This window comes from Orycteropus afer, unplaced genomic scaffold (genome assembly GCF_000298275.1).
Source record: "Orycteropus afer afer isolate SDZICR_OR568_19922 unplaced genomic scaffold, OryAfe1.0 scaffold00627, whole genome shotgun sequence".
NCBI classification, from domain to species: Eukaryota; Metazoa; Chordata; class Mammalia; order Tubulidentata; family Orycteropodidae; genus Orycteropus; species Orycteropus afer.
In genome coordinates, this window is record NW_006922214.1 from 1,097,055 (window position 1) to 1,104,441 (window position 7,387).

The following is a 7,387-nucleotide window of genomic DNA, read 5'->3' on the forward strand; positions in this document are numbered from 1 at the left end:
GGAAGGAAGGGGGGCAGAGGTGGTTCAGTGGTAGAATTCTTGCCTTCCACCCAGAAGACTCAGGTTCAATTCTTGCCCAATGCAGTTTATGCACAATCACCATCTGGCTGTTGTTGGAGGCTTTCGTATTGCTCTGATGCTGAATAGGTTTCAGAGGAGCTTCCAGCCTAACAAGGAAAAGGATGAAAGGCCTAGTGATCTACTTTTGAAAAATGATCTGATTCCAAATCAAACGTGGGCATGGCACACGGCTGGGCAACTTTTTGTTTTCTTGTGCATGGGGTCTCCATGTGTCAGGGGATGACTCTGTGACAGCTAACAATAACAACCAATGGATAATGGTTCAGCAAGTTGAAAACTCACTTTTCTTTTCCTTCCATAATCCCCACACCATCAATCTCAACAACAGGGATCATGGTACCCATCTTATGTGAAGTATACATGTGATCTTTAATGTACATTGCCTGGAATATTGCCTGGCACAGAGAAAAACAGCCATGTAGTTGAAGTAGGACAGTGATGCAGGAACTCTGAGATGCTTTGGGTAGAGGCTATTCAGAGTCCTAAATTTCCTGGAGGTAATAATAAAACTGAATTCCATCAATTAAAAATGTATTCATTCCAATGAAATCTTAACATGAGACTACATTTTTAAATTCCTTTATCAATACTGAAATATAATTTTTCTTTATTATTCATACTTATCAAAATGTAAGCAATGTGCATTTTAATCATCTACTTTTTCTAGAGCTATTAATCTTCCCCCAAGAAGGTGCCCCTTACCTTCAGCTCATAAGAAACTTGAGGTATATAGTCATAGATATAGATACAAAGTGATGATTAAAGGAACTTTAAGTGAAAAAAAAGTTGCTGAACATTTGTATAGTGTGATCCCATCATTAAAGAAAAAAAGATATCATATGATAACATATCCTTTCATGACTGTAATATACATAAATGTTTACATATAAAAACAAATTTATCTTGAAAGATGCAGAAGAAACTGTTATTCCTGGAAATGGGGTAGAGAGAGTAATGCAGAATTTGCTTATAATGTTTTTGTTCTAATTGTTTACAACTAGGTATTAATTTCATAATAATTTTTAAAAACAGCTATTCACCATCTCACTTTCTGTATTTTATTCGCAGACTAGCATTGCTTTACTTTAAGACTTTGACCACCAAAAGGAGAAGATCTTTAGATGAAATGTAGTATTTTAAACTCTTAATATTTCTTGAAAAATTCATTTGTAGGAGGCTCTACAAGAAGCTTTTCTAAAGGATACAGTGTGGGAATGTGTTTTCATCGTATTGGCAAAATAATGCTGCTAAGGGATTTGGCAAAACAGGATAAATGGCATCACTAAAAAGAGATTTTTCATACTTCACAATGTCCTTGTGGTTTGTACAGATCCCCTCAAGCCTGTAACTGGAGTGGCCTCCTTTACTCCTGCTGTGGTGACGTAATTACTATCAGAGCCCCTGCCATTCCCAGAAGTATTTCTGTTTACATGGTAAGGTATAAGGTCACCCTACTAAGATATTAAAAAGTGAAATAATCTTCATATTATTGTTCAGAAGGTATCATATTGAGGACTTGGCATTTGTTTTCTCCTCTAACTTGGACCAATAGCTTTTCCTGACTGGCTCTCAATCTGTTGTGTCTTCTTTAGAGCTCATAGGCCCTCTCTATTGAAGTTGAGTAGGTGAAGGGGTCAGTTAACTCCTTTGCAGTCATTTAACCCCATGCACTCTGCAATTCAGTGTTTATAAAAGAAATAAACTGATTCTATCAACAGCACAACATATTGTTTAATGTTCCCTGTCATATGTGATATCTTCCCACTTTCCAAGGTCAGTGAGGGCAACGGGATGTGAAGGAGAATATTTATCACTCTGGCAGGAAGCCCTGGAGAAGAAAAAGGATGGTGGGCAAGAAGGAAAGGTGGGCAGGAATCGGGAGATTTCATAGCACTGACTTACCGGTTTCTGCTTTAAATAGTTGTGCACATTTATTCATCTTCCAAACACATGGTAACCTCAAATACTTAACCACTCTTGAAAGGTTATCTTCAGATTAATTAGTTGTAGTATCATTTTGGATCTAGGAGCTTTAAGTAATTTGAATTTGGGGTTTTATCCCTAGTGTTAGGACTAAAATGTATTTGGAAAACAAAACAAAACAAAACCCCAGGAAGTCCTTATGTGCACCTCTGAAATTATATCAGATAGGCTACTCTTACCTATTAACACCTTGCCCATTGTTTGCAATTGTCACTAACTCTGTTTTACCAGCATCTTGACATAATATTATTTGCGTTTTCAGTAGCAAGTATTCAACTGAACAGCAAAACAAAACATTTAAATTTTGTGAGATACCAAGGGAATCAGAAAGGGAGCCTAGCAACTGGGTTACAGCAGAAGGTAATGGAAGGAAAGCATTTAAGAAACTGCTGATGGGATTGTACAGATCTTATCTGTGATCCTCAGAGTAGTTTAGCCCATAGTTTAAAGGACATAATCTCCTCAGTTTTTACTGGCATATTAGTTGACATTAGTTCTGTCAATTCTGTATTGAATTTTCTCATGCCATATCTGAGCTGGAACAACAAAAAAAATTAAATTAATCAAGACCTTGGACGCTTCTTTTCAAGCTGACTATGGAAAGAGCATTGAGGTAAGAGGTAACAAGAGTTTTAGTTCCAAATATGCTAGTAAATGGATACATAATTGGGCAAGTTTGTTAATAGCTTTGGATGTCAGTTTTCTTTTCTGTAATATTATGGGTTTCCTTTCTTTCTTTCTTTTTTATTGAGATAAATATACAGCTAACAAAACCTGTGCCATTTCTACATTCTTCACATGTATAGTTTAGCAACATTCATTATACTTTCATTATGTTGTTCAACCATCACCACCCTGAATATTTCCATCACTTTCAACAGAAGCTCAGTATTCCCTAAGCCTAAGCATTGTGTCTTCCTTTCCCCTTCCTGCAATCTATCCATGTTTTTGTTGTGTTAGGGGCCGTCAAGTCATCTCTGACTCATAGCAACCCTATGTACAACAGGACAAAACACGGCCCGGTCCTGTGCCAGCCTCATGAGCTTTGTCATAACTGAGCACATTGTTGTAGCCACTGTGTCAGTCCATCTTGTTGAGGGCCTTCTCGTTTTCCATTGACCCTCCACTTCACTGAGCATGCTATCCTTCTCCAGAGAACGGTTCCTTCTGAGAAGATGACCAATGTAGGTGAGATGAAGTCTGGCCAGTCTCACTTCCAAGCAGCCTTCTGGCTGCGCTTCTTCCAGGACAGATTTGTTAGTTCCTCTGACAGTCAATGGTACCTTCAGTATTCTTTGCCAACACCACAACTCAAAACTATCAGCTCTTCTTTGGTCTTCCTTATTCATTGTCCAGCTCTCACATGCATATGAAGTGATTGAAAACACCATGGCATGGGTTAGGCACACCTTAGTCTTCAAGGAGACATCTTTGCTCATCAGCACTTGAAAGAGGTCTTTTGCAGCAGATTAGCCCAATGCAAGTTGTCTGGTGTCCTGACTGTTGCTTCCGTCGGTGTTGATTGTAGAACCAAGTAATATGAAGTCTTTGGCAATTTCAATCTTTTCTCCATTTAGAAAGTCGGGGGGGGGGGCGGGGCTTTCAAATTGCCGACCTATTGGTTAGCAGCCAAATACTTTAACAATTTCACCACCAGAGTTCCTAGATAATTGCTTACAGCCCTCAAATTTTAATATAACATCATTTGTTGTGTGGAATTTATTCTACTTATCTCTGTTTTAAGCAATGGAGATAGATCGATTCATTTTTATGTTGAAAAAGCCTTAAATTCAAATGGAACTCATTTAAAGTGTACAGATATATGACATCTTCATATGCTATTTAATTGTATAATCGCTTTGATGAAATTAATTAAACTTCTTTTACTTTGAATCTATATATAGCAAGTCATGAGATCTCCAGTCAGGGTTAACTGGAGAATTGTTGTTGTTGTTACATGCCGTCGAGTTGGACCCGACTCATAGCGACCCCTCCTTGGGCTTCTGAGGCAGTATCACTATGGGAGTAGATTGCCCAACCTTCCTTCTGAGGAGTGGCTGGTGAGTTTGAACCTCCAGCCTTCTGGTTAGAAGTCAAGTGCCTTAGTCACTAGGCTACCAGAGATATATAAAGATGAAGTATTACAGATATCAGGACATGTTTTCTTATCACATTGCTTGGCAGAAGGAAATCAACTGTAATTTTCAGAGATTTTTTTTCAAAATGAATAAGAAATACGGTGTATTTGATCAAATTTGGTGTTTGCTTGGTCTCTAGCAGAACTCTCAAACACTAAATTGCCAAGCTCTTTCTCATAGTTTATAGTAATTAACCCTGTACCCAGTGGGAAAGGAGAGGGAGATCACCAGAGATCTCTATGAAGCCATAGTCCTCTTCCATCATTGATTAGCTCTGGAAACCACTTTCTCTAGGGACTGAATCCTCAACTTTTCCTAAGACAAAATAAATTTCAGTAGGACTGAAATGTCTTATCAAAGAATGTTTGAATTTGTGCTATTAAATTATGAATAGTTGTCTTTTGTAAACTATACAATAAGTTTTCTCAAGCTATCTGATTCCTTCCATAAGGAAGGAATTTTTTATTACACGTATAAATATTCTAAAATTCCATCTGAGGTCATGACATCAGTCCCACAATTTCTGTACCAGAGAATAGACCCCTACTTCCTATGTTAAAGGAACTCTGATGGTATAGTGCTTAAAGCTTTTGGCTGCTAACTAAAAGATCTGCTATTCTAATCCACCAGTCCCTGTATGGGAGCAAGATGAGGCAGTCTGCTTCCATAAAGATTAACTGCCTCATAAACTCAGTGGAGGTGGCTATGAGTCAGAATCGACTTGATGTCAGTGTGTTTGTTTTTTGTTTGTTTGTATTTTTTGTTTTTACATCTATCTTTAGTTTTATGAATTTTGAATTTGCAGGCCTAGTTATGATCTCCCATATCTTGAGACTGTATGTGCCCCTTAGATTTTCTGGTAAGATTTTAAAATTTATCTATAGTGCAGTATTTAACCCAGACAGAATTTATTTTCTTATGGTGTAATAATGAGGTTCATCTTTATTTCTTTTATACATGGATACATTTTGAAAACATATGTTTATTTTATATATATAAAATATTAAGTTTCTCTAACATGTACGAGGATGCACATAAGCATGTTTTTTGGGAAATAACCCCAAACCTACAAGCTGCTATAATGAAAAATGACAAATGATATGCTAGACAATTTAAAGAATCGCAAATGCAAATGACCAATAAACAAAAAAAAAACCAAACTCATTGCCATCCAGTCAATTCTGACTCATAGCCACCTCCACTGGGTTTATGAGGCAGTTAATCTTTATGGAAGTAGCCCTGACTCCCTTCCACAGAGTAGATGGTGAGTTTGAACCACTAACCTTCTGCTTAGCACTGCACCACCAGAGCTCCTTAAATGATCACAAGATATAAGAAAGTATGTTCAAATTCTCAATTAGTTAGAGAAGAATATAGTAGTAGAGCTCTTCATACTCACCAGATTGGAAACAAAAGAATTCAATCCTATTGCCAATGAAGATGAAGGGAAAAGCTACTTGCAAATTGCTGATGAAAATGCAAAATGTTACAAGTTTTCTGGGAAGAAATTTGGTAATAGCTGCTAATAATTACATAAATTCTCAACCTAGCATTATCACTCTAAGAAATTTTTTCATGGAAAGGAAATTAGCAGTATGTAATAACATATGGAAAATGATGTTTATTTTAACTGTTTTAATGGCCAAAGATGGAGAAGAATATAGTCCCTTCACAAGGAATTTACTATAATTAGTATATTCATAGAATAATACACATCAATGTAAAATGAGGAATTACAGCTCTAACAAATATCTTAGAGATACTTTCCCAAAATATTGCTGAAGAACAAACAAAAATGGGGGAATATACATGATATGGTCCAAATATTATTTTATAAAAAGATTTAAAATATACTAAATATGATTTTATGCACTATATGTTTGTATGAGATTACATGACAAAATATCTGTATTTATTTTATTTCTCAAATTGTCCCTGACCTTGCTTTTGTGAGGTCCTTCAAATTGACTCCTGAAACCTTTTGATGAGCCACCGTCATCTTTTGAGCATTTCCTTAGTCTGTGGCACCACCAGCTATTCCAGAGGTATCCCGTACTTTGACTGCCTTAGCATTGGAAGCAACCATTTCTTTAAGGATTCTTGGTTCCTTTTATTGAAAAAATGTATTTAGAAATCAAGATCTATGCTATTGGTGTGCACGTTATTACTGAGGTGTTACTTTTTTTGGGCTTAGTTAATAGACCTTTGTTACTGGTGCTGTGGTTGTCATCAAATCAATTCTGACTCATGCTGAGTGACCCATGTGTTACAGAGTAAAACTGCTGCATAGAGTTTTCTTGGCTAATTAACAGAAACAGATTTCCAGGTCTTTTCTTCTGTGGTACCAGTGGGTGGTTTGGAAATGCTGACCTTTAGGGTTAGCAGTTGAGTGCAAATCATTTGTGTTACCTGGGAACCTTGAATATAGCTTAGAAATGTATATATGTGTGTGTATATATATATATAATGTGTATTCACACATTCACATATATACACACACATATATCTTTATTTTTATATCCACACACATGTGTGTGTATTTTTTTCATTACTATTCTTTACTAAAGTTAATTTGTTGGCTCTTTTCTTCCTTACCCTCTTTAGTGTGGGTATGTTGTCATTGGTAGTATGCTGTTGTTTGGTGCTATCAAGTAGGTTCCAACTCTTGGCCACCTTAGGTACAATAGAAAGAAACACTGCCCAGCCATGCACTTCCTCAAAATCCTTGATATACTTGAGCCCAACATTGCAACCACTGTGTCAATCCATCTCATTGAGGGTCATCCTGTTTTTCACTGACCTACTTTATCAAGCATGAGCTCTTTCTCCAAGGAATGGTCCCTTCTGATAACATTACCCAAGCAGGTGAGACAAAGTCTGACCATTCTTGCTTCTAAGGAGCATTCTAGCTGCACTTTTCCCAGGACATATTTGTTTGTTCTTCTGGCAGTCCATTATATTGTTGTTCTGGTTACCTAGTGCCGCTCTGACAAGAAATACATTTTTTCAATAAAAGGAACCAAGAATCCTTAAAGAAATGGTTGCTTCCAATGCTAAGGCAGTCAAAGTACGGGATACCTCTGGAATAGCTGATGGTGCCACAGACTAAGGAAATGCTCAAAAGATGACGGTGGCTCATCAAAAGGTTTCAGGAGTCAATTTGAAGGACCTCACAAAAGCAAGGT